Source organism: Tupaia chinensis, unplaced genomic scaffold (genome assembly GCF_000334495.1).
Source record: "Tupaia chinensis unplaced genomic scaffold, TupChi_1.0 Scaffold000253_1, whole genome shotgun sequence".
Lineage (NCBI taxonomy): Eukaryota > Metazoa > Chordata > Mammalia > Scandentia > Tupaiidae > Tupaia > Tupaia belangeri.
In genome coordinates, this window is record NW_006159733.1 from 1,284,009 (window position 1) to 1,292,757 (window position 8,749).

The 8,749-nt window shown below is 53.4% G+C and overlaps 1 long non-coding RNA gene across 1 annotated transcript in view; it reads right to left on the reverse strand.

Moving 5' to 3' along the window:
- Positions 1-8,749, reverse strand: part of LOC102478567 (uncharacterized) — an 18,897-nt gene that overhangs the window by 4,431 nt on the left and 5,717 nt on the right. The window lies entirely within an intron of this gene.

An 8,749-nucleotide genomic window follows, 5' to 3' on the forward strand; every position in this document is an offset into this window, starting at 1 on the left:
GAGAGATTTTCACTGTAGGGCGCGTGCGCTCGCCAGACAGACAGAGAGAGACATAGAGACAGAAAGCGAGAAATCACCCCCCCGGGGGGATAGTCACACAGCAATCCCTTCTCCTCCATTCTCCTCTCGGGATCTTGGGCACGCACGCACACGCGCCCGGTGTGAGTTTTAAGCCACCGGGTCCGGGACACGAACCGCGGTCGACTACGTGGGAGTCCAGCGACATAGCCATTACGCTAACTGCTGGTTCCCTGGCCCACATTTTTAAAAAATTTTTTATCAGAGGTTGTCAAGAGAGACAGAGAAGTGATGGGGAGTGATGGCCATCCCCGAATCTCTCCTCCATCTCTCCCTCCTTTTGGGATTTTGGACACTTACGTACACGTGCCTGGCATTATTTTTCAAGTCACTGGGCCCAGGACTCAAACTGTACAGTTGACTGTGTGGAATGCAGCCACCTTAACCTCCATGACCCTGGCTGGCCCCCAAAGTCATTTCATTTAAAGGGCCTTCCTTTAAACTAAAAAATTCTTCCTCTTTTTATTTTTTATTTATTTTTTTGGTATTTACATTTAGATCACTGATGTTGGTGGGCCTCCGTTTCCTCGTTTTTAAAATGGGGTGAGGAAGGAGCACGGTGATCTGGACTCCAACAGCCTTTCCAAGTCCAGTATTCCCAGCCTGGGGCCTGGATTGTGCCTCTCTCACAGCTGGGCTGCCTGGCACCTACTGTCCGCCCCACCAGCCACTCCCTGCTCTGCTCCCCTCCCCACCGTGTGCCTTTTGGGGAGAAGTACCCCTCCACAATGCACTGGATTAAATGATACGCGGAGATTCAGCTTCTAAAAGGCAAATGTGATTTTAGATAGCCCGATGTTTGTCCCGCGATAACCAGTGGGTTGGCCCTGCCTCTATGTGGAGGAGGAGTGAGGACAGAAGGTCACAGAGGAGGAGCAAAGGCACCAAGCCAGACGCCGAGTGTGGGCCTCGGTGGGGAGAGAGCACTGAGACAGAGAAGTCCTGGCCAAAGAATCACAGAGCTCTAGGCCACCTGAGCTGAGCCAAGGCGCCTGTCCTGCCCCATGTTGTAGACGAGGAGATGAAGGCCCCGGGGAGGGCAGAGGAGTCTGTGAACGCAGAGGAGGGGGCCTTTTCCCTCCAGCGCTGCCTCAGCTGAGGACACGGCCTGAAGGCAGAAAGGAATTGAAGGAGAGGCTTGGAAACTGGAAACGGAGTCCAGGGGAGGCCAGAGTTAGGACTGATCCCGGGCCCAGGGCCCAGGCACCTTCTCAGTACTGTGTCCAGGGCCCCAGCCTGCTCTCTGCTCCAGCCTCCTCTCTGGTGACCTTCCCTCTGCCTGCAGCCCTCAGCGCTGCTCTAAGGGCATCCCAGACAGCAGTCCTGAGGGGCCCAGAGCACCAGGCTGGCCAGAGTGCCCACCGGACTGAACTTAGTCCTAACCCAAGATCCCTCCTGGGAAGCTCCAGGAAGAGGGACAACAGGGGACTTGACGTTGCATTTGTGCTTAAAACAGACTCCTATCTTCCAGACACATCCACTTTTACACCCCAAGAGGACCCAGGGACAGAGGAGGTGCCAGGCAGGAGTAGCCCAAACACTTGGGCTGGGACCATAGGAGAGAAGAACCAGGCATCCCTCCTGTGAACCTCGTCCCATTCAGCCCTGAGGTGCAACAGTACTAAGGTGGGGCCATATTGGAAGCCTCACTCGCTGTCCCACTCCATACCCATGTCTGTAGCACCTGCAACTTGGTGGAGGGCCACGAGCCAGAGAGGAACCGGCCTTAAAGTTCCCAGACCTACCCGTGACGCCCACCAACCCCAGGGAGGCTTCTAGCAGAGACCTTGGACAGCCCAAGCCTCGATCTTGCAGGCCTCTTGCTGCCTGGGAAGCTGGGAGCTGGGGCAGCTGGGAATGGAGGCACTGAAGAGCCCCAGGCTCCTGCTCCTCTTCTCCACCCTGTCCCTGAGAGCGAGAAGCAAGGCCAGGAGACTCCTGGGAACCTCCTGCCCAATTCCCAGGGCCTGGCAGCCAGCCCTAGCCCTGCAGCTGATGCAAGGCCAGGGGCGGGTGAGCTCAGCCTGTCCCTGGCACTTGGAGCCTCTTGCAGCCTACCCGCCTTTGCAAACACATCCACTCACACCCCCTCTGCCTCAGCCCTCCCAGGTTTCCAGCTCCATGCCTTCTGGAAGCAGAGCAGGGCCACCTACGGATCTGAGGCAGACCCTGCCTGGGGCTGAAGTGGCACTGAGCATTCTGGAACCAACCCTGGTCCCCTGCACAGGCAGCCTGGATCAGTGCTGGAACCTTGAGCCCCACCTGCAGGAGGCCCTCTCCGGTAGAAATGGAGGGCCTGGGCACCCCTCAGGCTCTAGCCCTCAGGCTCAGCTCACACCAACCCACTTCCTCTTCCAGGGGAGGTCAGCAAGTCTCTGGAAATTACATTCTCTTAGAAGGGCAGACTCACCAGGGCCAGCTGCTGGTATGGTGGCTAAGGCATCCAGATCCCATATGGTTCACAGTATGGTTCGAGTCCTGGACCTGGTGGCTTAAAAAACACATCAGGCGGGGCCAGCAGGTGGTATGGTGGTTAAGGCGCTGGACTCACACATGGTGGGCACCGGTTTGAGTCCCAGACCTAATGGCTTGAAAATCTCATGTGTGTGTGCATACCCCAAATCTTAGGAGAAGACTGGAGGAGAAGGGATTGTGGCATGTCCATCCCCTCTGGGGAGTGATTTCTTTCTTTCCCTCTCACTGTCTTTCTCTGTCTCTCTCTAGTGAGCACACATGCCCCATAGCAAAACCTAAACAAACAAACAACCCCCCCCCAAAAAAATCTGTGTGCCCCAAATCCCAAGGGGAGAACAGAGAAGGGATTGCGGGGGTTGGCCATCCTCCCGGAGTTACTACTCTCTCGTTTTCTCTCTCTGTCCAGTGAGTGCACATGCTCCATAGCAAAATTTAAAACAAAAGTAAAACAAAAACAGACTTCCCTCCACCCGCACTCGCCTCACTTTTGGAGAGGTCCGTAGTGGGAATGCTGGGGCCTCACCACCTACCGGGGACCCTGAGGAGTCCTCAGCTCAGGAGCGGCCTCCATCCTGCTTGTTCACTAGGAGGCCCAGTGACAGCACAGGACACGCCGCACATGGGAGCCTCATCTGACAAGCTGTTTCAGGGGAGCTCGGTGACAATGCTGTGACATGGGGAGGCCCTAGGTGGAGCAGCCGAGGCCTAGGGAGCTGACACAGCAGGACCAGGAGTCACTCACATGGGTCTTCCCACCTCTTCAAGCTGCCTCAGTCCTGCCACTGGAGACCCAGTGGAGACAGAAAAGGAGAGAGTGTTTCTCATGGGCAATGGGGGTGGGTGGTGGTGGAGGAGCTGGATGACTGCTTGTGGATTTCGGGTAGAAGCATGTGAGGGCCACGCGTGCTGGGAGGGCACTTAGAGCACTGGACTTGTTCACCCAGACAAAGGCTTCTGGGTCACGTGGGCTTAGGCTGGGGCCAGCAGGATTGAACCTGCTGCTGGTGGGCTGGCCGGCTTCAGGCCCCCCCCAGCCCTTCTGGTCCCAAACCAGTGGCAGTGGCCATTGCTGGCCTGCCTATGGACACCAGGGTTGAATGAGGCCCTTCCTAGTCTGCTTCATTCTACTCAGGACCTGCCCTTCTCCCCAGCCGTGCCTGACCCTCCCTGGGTGGCCGTATACCCACCTCCATGGCCCTTGCCCACCCTCCCGGCAGCTCTCACAGCTGCTGCAGCTTCGGAGCTGGTGAGCTCAGGCTGCCCAGGCTCACAGACAGCTGAGCACACAGTGCCCTGTGCCGGAGGGTACGGCCTGTGCCACCACACCTGCCCCTCCAGGCGCGGGCTCTCAGGCCTGGCAGACAGGCCTGTTGTGGAAAGACCGAGATGAGACACCCCAGCTCTGGGGGCTGTGTGAGGCCCAGCCTGCGGGGCAGGCCTTGGCCTTTCGTCAGCCCTCCTCTCCTTCAGCCAACCCCTCACAGTCAGGGAAGGTGGACCTGAAGGAGAAAGCTCAGCTCCTGCCCCTGCCCCCACCTTGAACCAATCCCTAGGACCCCCCCCTCTCTCTCTCTCTCTTTTTTTTTTTTATTAATAATTTTATTTCATTTTATTCATCATTATCATTTTTCAATTTGATGAGAGAGAGAGAGAGGCAAAATGAGAAAACCAAGTCTGGGACTTGAACCGTGGTCCTCCATGTGGGAGTCCAGCACCTTAACCACACCACCACCTGCCAGCCCCTTTTCGAATCTCTTTTAAGTGCAAATTCTATGTATATACTATTAGAGATTACCACCACACGGTATTAACTAAAAAGGTACAAAAGCATATAATGACCAAAGAGATACAGAGGAAAAAAAGTCTCTCAGCCATCCGGTGTTCCTCCCCTAGGCAAGCAGTGTGACAGACCTGTTGTGTGTCTTTCCAAGACAGGCCAGATTAACCACTGGGTTTTTGATTATCTGAGTTCACACAGCAAGGTCACATCTTATTTAAAGTACTGACGTATTTTTAATGTTTTTCTATGTAAAAATGCGTCATATTTTTTTTAATTGCCAGAGGGCACGTGCACTCACCAGAGGGACAAGGAGACAGAAAGTAACCCCCACGTACTGTGGTCATGCCTCAATCCTTTCTCCTCCATTTTCCCATCTTGTCTGGATTAGGGGCATGCATATACACCTGCCTGCTATGTTTTTCAAGCCACAGTGCCAGGATTGAAACTGTGGTCGGCTGTGTGGGGTTGGTTTTCTTTTTTAGTTTGTTGGGCGATGTGCATGCCTGCCTCATGAAACAGAGAGAGTGAGAGAAAGAAACGAGAAAACAGCCCTCATGGGGGATGGTCACCCCACAATTCTTTCTCCTCCATTTCTCCTCTCGGGATCTTGGGCATGCACGCACATGCGCCCGGTGTGAGTTTTAAGCCACCGGGTCCGGGACACGAACTGCGGTCGACTACGTGGGAGTCCAGCGACATAGCCATTACGCTAACTGCTGGTTCCCTATAATTATTTTATTTGACTTTATTTATTTATTATTATTATTTTCCAGTTTGATCAGAGAGAGAAAGAGAGAGAGGGAAAGTGAGAAAGCAAGCCACCAGGTCCAGGACTTGAACTGCAGTCGGCTGTGTGGGAGGCCAGTGCCTTTAATCACCGTGCCACCTGCTGGCCCCTCTCCTCCATTTCTCCTATTGATATTTTGGGTTTCGCGCATACACCCAGTGTATTTTTCAAGCTACCAGGTTTGGGACTCAAACTACAGTTGGCCATGTGGGAGCCAGCTGCCTTAACCACCACGCCATTGGCAGGCCCAGAAATGTGAATTTCTTATGCCCAGCACCTCTCTGTGCTACAGGGCCAGCTCAGTTTTGCTCCACTTATATGTTTGCGATGAGGAAGAACAAACTCCTCTATTTTGAGGATTCCTTGAGGGCAGAGAGGAAATGACCAGAGAAATACTCTTTTCCCCACAGGCCCGAGTTCCCCTTCTCGTTCCCCTTCACGTCCCTCCACGTGTTACCCCACGGCATGCCCAAGGCAGAAGCAAAGAACAGATGGCAGTGGCCTTGTAAGGTAGGCAGGGAAGTTGAGGACCCAAGAAATGAAGGACACCCAAGCCCACACAGCTAACTGGGACACTCTCGTTTTCTCATATCATCACTCCAGCTCCTTAATATCTTCTCCTCACTTTTCAGAAAAACTTTATTTTTTTCCATTGGCAAGAGAGACAGAGACAGAGAGACAGCACCCTCAATAGCGTCTTGATGCTGTGGGCCATCACCTTCCTCAGCCAGCCTTGGCTCCCAGGCATGTACAGGTAGGCCTGCTCAGGGAGGTCTCTGGCTATGAACGAGAACCTCCCACGTGGGTTGCCTCATGGAGAACTGAGTATTACTGCTGTACCAGCATCTGGCTTCTTTGCTTCGCTTTGTGAATGACTTGAAGTTTTTTGTCTGTTTATGCTGTGGTACACATGTCCGTGCCAGAGAGAGAGAGAGAGAGAGCGCGCGAGGGAAAGTGGGAAATCACCCCTCCCCACTGGGGGGATGGCCACACCTCAGTCCCTTCTCTTCCGTTCTCTCAGGATTTGGGGCACACATGCACTGTGTGCCTGGTGTATTGTCTAAGCTGCCAGGTCTGGGACTCGAACTGCACAGTCAGCCATGTGGGATCCAGACACCTTAACCATCATGGCTGGCCCAATGACCTTGAGTCCTTTTTTAAATATATTCACTCATTCATTATTATTATTATTATCATTGTCATTTTAATTTTCTATAGGCCACGTGTGCTCACCAGAGAGAGAAAGAGAAAGAAAAAGTGAGAAAGCGAGCCACCAGGCTTGGGACCGAACTGTGGTTGGTGATGTGGAAGTCCAGTGCCCTAACCATAACCAGCACACCAGCTGCCGGCCCTGACCTTGAGTCCTTTTTTAATTTTTTAAAATATTATTATGTTTATTACTTTTTTTGAGAGAGATTTTTGCTATAGGGTGTGTGCGCTTGCTGGAGACACAAGAGAGAGACAGAGAGATAGAAAGTGAGAAATCACCTCCCCCTGGGGGGATGGCCACACTGCAATCCTTCCAGATGCACTATTTTCCATTTCAACATTGTGCTTGAATTCAGTGACTGTGGTTTTTTTTTTTTTTTTTTTTTTAAAGAATTATTTAATTTTATTTATTCATTCTTTTTTATGAAATAATTATTTCTTTTTAAAATTTTATTTATTCATTTATTTATTTTAATTTGACCAGAGAAAGACACAGAGAGAGAAAGAGAAAGTGAGAAAGCTAAGCCACCAGGTCCAGGACTTGAACCGTGGTTGGCCATTTGGGAACATCCAGCGCCTTAACCACCACACCACCTGCTGGTCCCCCATTCATTTATTTTTTTCATTTGGCCAAAAGACAGACATAAAGAGAGAAGGAAAGTGAGAAAGCAAGCCACCAGGTCTGGGATGCAAACCGTGGTCAGCCATGTAGGAGTGTCCAGCATCTTAACCACCACGCTACCTGCTGCCTACCCCCTCTCCCCCCTTGAGTTCTTAAACATCTTGCCGCAGTTTGTCCACCTTGAGGACAGTGTCAAGGACTCTTCCTCGGTCACGGCTGTGAGCTGTACTCTGAGCTGGGCCCCTAAGCAGGCTGAATCAAGGGAGAGAGGAGAAGGGCCAGTCATTCTGCCAGGGACACCCGAGACCAAGGTTTCTCCCTGGACCCTCGTATGTGTGTCCTTGACCACCAAACTCGCCGGCCCACAGGCCCTGGGCCTCCGTGGTTCTGTGCGCAGTTGACTCCGCCAGTGCCCCTGCTCAGGAAGCCGGGGCCATGAGCTGGTTGCCAGGGCCAGGATGGCCCTGCGGTGAAACATGCTGTTCCTCGCCCGTGAACCCAGCAGTGTCGCAAATTACAGCCGGACGACAAATAGAGACTGTCCCTCGTGAAATGCAAACTGTGCAGCTCACGAGCTGAAGTGGCGACTTCCTCTGTTCCCTGCCTCCTCCCAGTTCCTCACCCCTCAATGATCGGTGGGATTTTTCTAGAGGAAACCCTCATCTGGCCTCCCGTTCTGCTCCCGAACGTTAGCGTCACCAGGGCCCAGGTAGTGGCACGGGAGTAACACGTAATGCTCTGCAAGGCTGACCCACACAGGAAGGCTCCAGGGGACCCCGCAGATCTCCCCCCGGATACCAGGCTTGCATGTGCCCATGATCCGAGCTGGCTGAGGCTGGGCGTGCTTCATAGTGTCGGGGCCCTGTTAGGGGGTGCTCTGTCTGCTTCTTTCCCTGTCTCTCTTGTTCGTGGAAGAAATGAATAAATTTTAAAAACAAGCTAATCTTAATAAAGCAGGTCTCTCTCTACAAGTCACAGAGTGCCCAGAAAAAATGAGGATCTCAGGAAACAAGATAATGAGAGGGGACAGTGGCTGCAGACAGTATCGGCCGTGCCTGATTAGTGACGCAGCAGGAACAGACCGGAGACTTTTATTTACTTCCGAGAACAGACAGTGGCTGCTGTGGGTGTTTGGTGAGTTCGGCCTAGTTCTAGGGTGGGTGTGAGGACCTCAATGGGGTCCTGTGGAGGGGCTGCTGCAGAGACGCCCAGGGATATGGAGAGGGCCAGAAGGAACAGGCCGGAGTCGGGGGCTTAGATCAGAGAGGGGACTACTGTGCAGGGGGACTCGGCTGTGACACATCGTGGGTCACAGAGAAGGAATCTGGAGGCTCCACCTGGGTGTTGCACAGCCACCTGACAGTCAGTGACGTCACAAAGAATGCGGCTGCTCCAACTGCCAGCTCTCCTTCTTCCTCGTTCTGCTCAAGGTGTCGCCATCCATGGTCCAGGACCTCTGCTGACACCCATCAGACTCCCCAGGGACCAAAGCTCTCCTGACAGATCTCAAGCTCTGCTGTGGGCCCCGCCTGCCTGTCTGGGGGGGTGGGGGGTCCATCCATGGTCTCCTGTTAAGACTTGTCCCCCCATTGCCCGCCCACTGCCTTATTTACTCCTAATTTCCACAGGCCGTGGCCATGTGGCCAGCATTCCCCAAGTAAGGGGTAGGGAGTGAGTGCTATGTTGGGTTGAACGGACTTGATTTGTTCAGCCGTGGATCATTAAAAATGATAGGGGTTGGGACCAGCAGTTAGCGTAATGGCTATGTCGCTGGACTCCCATGTAGTCGACCGCGGTT